Source organism: Chrysochloris asiatica, unplaced genomic scaffold (genome assembly GCF_000296735.1).
Source record: "Chrysochloris asiatica unplaced genomic scaffold, ChrAsi1.0 scaffold00215, whole genome shotgun sequence".
NCBI lineage: Eukaryota > Metazoa > Chordata > Mammalia > Afrosoricida > Chrysochloridae > Chrysochloris > Chrysochloris asiatica.
In genome coordinates, this window is record NW_006408733.1 from 1,168,107 (window position 1) to 1,173,823 (window position 5,717).

Below are 5,717 nucleotides of genomic sequence, written 5' to 3' on the forward strand. Positions count from 1 at the left end.
TTAACTGGTCTTCCTTGTTGGCGTATGAATATTGCTCTAGCAGAGACAGTGTTGTACTTCAAGACAGATCTTTATATGTTCTTTTTGATGATTAATGTGATGCCATTCCTCTTCAATTTGTCATTCCTGGTATAGTAAACCATGTAATTTTCAGATTCAAAATGGCCAGTATCAGTACATTTCAGCTCACTAATGCCTAGGATATAGAGATTTATATGTTCCATTTCATTTTTGATAATTTACAACTTTCCTAGATCCATCCTTCATACATTATATGTTCCAATTATTAATGGACGTTTACAGCTGTTTCTCTTCATTTTGAGTTGTGCTCCATTAGCAAATGAAGGCCCTGAAGGCTTTACCCCATTTGTGTCATCATGGTCAACTCTGCTTTGAGGAGGCAGCACTTCTCCAGTTGTATTTTGTGTGCCTTCTGGCATCTTCTGGCACTACATCTGACAGCATATTCTGGTGTGCTTCATCATGGTTCAATATTCTGTTACTGGCAATGTTCCACTGTTATTCATAAGGTTTTCAGTGACTAAATGTTTGGAAGTAATTTGTCCCTCCTTCTTCTTTGTCTGTTTTTTTCTGAAGACTCAGCTGAAACCTGCCCAGCTTCTGGTAATTAAAATAGCATGACATAGGTTTCAGAATCACAGCAACACACAAGTCACCACAGTACAACAAACTAACCTCTAGAACCGAAATACTGAGTGAAAAATCTGCTTAGTGGGCCCATGTAAATAAACTCAGATTGATCCAACTTTATGTTCTTTGTACCATTATCCAACACTATTAGTAGCCATCCCCACACAGATTCTCCAGGTTACTACTTGCATATTCTAGAAAAATCAAGCAGTTCTTTTGGAGTGTAGCGTAACTCCCACAGGGTTACAATTTATGCTTCACCTTTTGTGGCTCACTGGGACTTCAGTCTAGTTATAGGTATAGAAGAAAACATGGGCAATGTAGGTATGTACTGAGGATATGCAGTAATATCTTTTATGGCATCTGCCTTAGGTAATGCCCAGACAAAACTCAGGTGATATTTCAAAGACTTTTCAGGCATAGCTGGATTAATCTTATCCAAAAGGATTGGAAAGTATAATTATTTTACTGGTGAGGGTTACTTAGACAAAGATGAGTTAATTCATTTGAATGGAAGTAAGAAGACTGGTTCTGTTGGCAGGGATGATTTCAGGAAATGAGGTGCTCGGTGTCTCCACTTCCTTGATTATGTATCTATATGTCCCCATCCCAAGGTTTTGGTTACCATTTCTTCCCAGTCAATGATTCCACAATTAACTTTAGACACCATTTGAGATTGGGAATTCAATTGGTGGTGTACTTCAGATAGTCTTGTAAGAAAACTCAGGGTTTCATTTTCAGCAATATCAGCTCTGTTACTACAAGAAAGAAGGCTTTCTTTTAGGGCACAACTGACAACTTTCATGTCTTGTATGTGGTGCTTGAGCTGTGACTCTGAAGCTCTGAGCTCATCTCTTCTTTTATCACTTTGTCTAGGGAAAGTAGGATCAATTAACAGCTTCCTTATACTTCTCACTCTGAAAAAAAATGCAGAAAAGCATCAATTATGCAATCACCCAGAATCTTGATTCTCACAAATATTTGATCTGTGGTGATTTTATTTTATGTATTTCTACTGCTACCTCATACATGGATTAGAAACAGCCTTTTCCCCTGTTAGAATTAGGGTCATCAATATATTTAGGTCTAGCCAGACTTGAGTACTAATTCAGAAAACTCACCCTTAAGATTCTGTTTCTCTAGAACCACTTGAGGAGGCCTGGTATGACACTGTAGGATACGTACAAGACTGAAAGGTTGGTATGAACCACAAGGTTGGCAGTTCAATCTCACCAACTGCTCCTTGAAAACTCTATACAGGATTGCTACACATCAAATCTGACTTGTTTGCACTTAACAACAGCAACAACAGAACCACTTTTGGTTCTTTAATCAAATATGTTAAGCTGCATTCTCTAGAGATACAAAACCAGTGAAATATCTAGCTATTTAGCTAGAGATTTATTTCAAGGAAATGGTTCACACAGTTGTGGAAGCTGGCAAATTACAAGTCCATGTCAGGCATCAGGCTGGAGACCTTTTCTGACTCATGTGATTACAGGTGCTGATGAACCCCAAATCAGCAGGTCAGATAGAAGACTGCTGGCTCAAGGGGATGCAGGAACTCATGAATCCCAAAATCTGAAGGTCATGTGGCAGGCTTTTGGCTCATGTCTCTCCCAAGAGTCAGAGGTCAGAGGATGACAAGTCTGATGTAGGACTGAGAGCATACTTTTCCAAACATCCATGTATATTGGATATGAATTATATCCCCACACAAGGAAACTAGTTGGCTTTCACCTGATTGACTTTCAACTGATTGGCTACTCACATCAGATCATAAATTGGATTATTATTATGCTATATTACATTATGAAAGAGCTGTCAGTCCAAGTCTGCCAAACCACTAAGAACCATAGCCTAGAGAAATTGACACAAAACATTAACTATAATAGCAAGTTTGAAAGGTAGGCATGAGTCCATAATCCTGACAAAATCATTGATTCACCACCAAAATGAAATGGTTTTCATTCATTAATTTTTTTAAATAGTAGAAATATATCAAATAAAACAAATACCATTTGTCTATTGTGTGCAGATACTGTTCAAAGTGAGGGGATATGGCAGTGAACAAAACACACAGAAATCCCTGCCCTAATGGAGATTATAATATAGTAGAACAATAAATAATAAACAATAATAATGATAAATAGATAAATTATGCATGTCAGAGATAACAAGTGCAATTCAGAAAAAGGCAGCTGGGAAGGGAGGGTTGAATGTTACAATCGTAAGTGGTCAGGGTGATGATAAAACAGAGACTTGATAAAATGGATGAGTCTAGCAGCTATCTGTAGAAGAACATTCTAGGCAGAGGAGCAGCCAGTGTAATGGCCCTGAGGTAGAATTTGTGTGGGAACAAACTCAATCAGCTGGAGTTCAGTAAGTCAGGTGAGAGGTAAATGAGATAGGGTCAAGGAGAGTCTAATAAACCCTATTAAGCACTTTGGCTAGGATGCTTTGTGAGATGGAAGGACACAGAATGTTTAGAATATTGATGTGCTGTGATTCACTTTATTCATACACACACACACACACACACACACACACGAGGGTGAGTAAAAAATTATCCACACTCTGGTTATATTAAAATGCCTGTTCATATCCATAGTTAATGACAGCACTGTATGTGCATGTGAAATGATTCTGTTAAATAGATGAGTGACAGAATCATGCAGTGAATCATTTGTGCATCAGCCATGGCTCTGCCTATTAAATACTCCATGACAGACTTGGGTTTTGAAAAGTTTGTGCTCAATGGGTACTGAAGCAACTCACAGAAGAGCCTAAACAGAAGCGTTTGGACATCTGCAAACAAAATTTGGACCAATACTCAAAAGAAGGTAAACATTTCTTTAAAAAAATCATTGCTGGTGACTATACATGGATTCATCACTACGAGTCTGAGAGTAAACAGCAGAGTATGGAATAGCAACCAATAAAAAGTTCAAAAATCAACAGTCAGCTGGAAAATTGATGCTTACAGTTTTCTGGGATTCTCAAGGGCCAGTATTGGAACATTATCAGGAGCAAGTTACAACAATCAGCAAGTTCTCATTACAGTGAGATGCTCATTGAAGAGCTGAAGCCTAAACTTCAGATTAAATTCAGAAAACTGCTATCTAAGGGTGTTGTGATCTTACATGACAATGTACATCCACACACCTCTGCCCACACTGTTGACACTCTGCAAAATCTTTGTTTTGAAGTGTTAAAGCATCCTCTCTATAGTCCTAACCTTGCTCGATTGGACTTTCACCTGTTTGGTCACCTGAAAGCAGCCCTTTGGGGATGAAGATTCACCTCTGATACAGAAGTGAAGACAGAAGTACATTCATGGCTTGAAGTTCAGCCTAAAACATTTTTCAAATAAAGGAATATGAAAGCTTGTTGACAGATGGACAAAGCATATTTAAAAGCAAGGAGATTATGTTGGAAAAATTATGTATTTGTCTTTTCTAAAAGTTGATTAAATTCTACAGCCAAAGTGTGAATAATTTTTTACTCACCCTGGTATTTTTAAAATCAATCACTGTCTATGGTGTCCTCAGAGGAAAACAGCAGAATCTTGGAGTAGACATTGAAGTCAAGAAGTAGAGAATCCAGGCAGTCAGTTATGAAGGCTTGAAACAGAGTAATCATGGTGGTGGAGGTGACAAATGGTCTTATTCTGGACATGTTTTTAAAGTGGAACCAACAGAATTTAACTGATGGGCTTAACCGATTCTGCTCTTTGTCTCATATTCCACATTATGATCCAACTCATAACGTGGAATATGAGACAAAGAGCAGAATCAAGGATAACCACAAGGTTTTTGCCCTGGACAATCAGAAATATGGTGTTGTGATTTACTGAAAAGACTGGGAGGAACAGGTTTATGGGGGAAGATCAGAAGTTGGAGCTTAGACATGTCCAGTTTACAATGCCTATTAAGCAACAAAGTACAGATATTAAATAACAGTAACAACAACAAAAAACAATTGTTCTCATAACTCATGATGACCACTGTGTGTCCGAACAAAATGGTTCTTCACAGGATTTTCAGTGACTGATTTTTCATAAGTAGATCACCAGGCTTTCCTCTAAGGTCCCTCTTGCGGCACTTGAACCTCTAGCAGCGAAACGTGTTTTCAATCACCCAGCAACTCCCAAAGTGAAGTATTATAATGAAATGTGCAAAGACCTGGAGTAGAAAACCAAAAGGGAAGAACATGCTCAGTATTTCTCAAAATGAAAGAACTGAAGAAAAAATTAAAACACTAAACGTTTGTATGGACAAAATATTGAATGAGGCAAAAAGCAGATGGAAAGAATATAGAGAGTAAATACACCAAAAAGAAATGGTTGATGTTCAACCATTTGAAGAGGTAACATATGATCAGGAACTGATGGTACTAATGGAATAAGTCCAAGCTGTACTGGATGCATTGGCAATAAACAAGATGCCAGGAATTGATGTAATTCAAATTGAAATATTTTAACAAACTGATGTAGTACTGGAGGCACTCACTCATCTGTGCCAAGAAATTTGGAAGATAGCTACCTTGCCAACCAATTGAAAGATATTCATATCTGTGCCAATTCCAAAGAAAGGTTATCCAATGGAATGCAGAAATATTTGACAATATCATTAATATCACATACAAGTAAAATGTTGCTAAGATAATTCCAAAATGGTTGCAGCAGTATGTCAACAGGAAGCTGCCAGAAATTCAAGCTGGATTCAGAAATGGACGTGGGACTAGGAATATCACTGCTGACATTAGATGGATCTTAACTGAAAGCAGAGAGTAGCAGAAAGATGTTTATTTGTGTTTATTGACTATACAAAGACATTTATCTACATGGATCATAACAAACTATGGATAATATTATGAAGAATGGGTATTCCAGTGCTCATGAGGAACATATCCATAGATGAAGAGGCAATTGTTCAAACAGAACAAGAGGATATGAATAGTTTAAAATCAGGAAAGGTGTGCAACAGGTTGTATTTTTCCACCATACTTATTCAATCTGTATGCTGAGCAAATAATCTAAGAAACTGGATTATATGAAGAAGAAT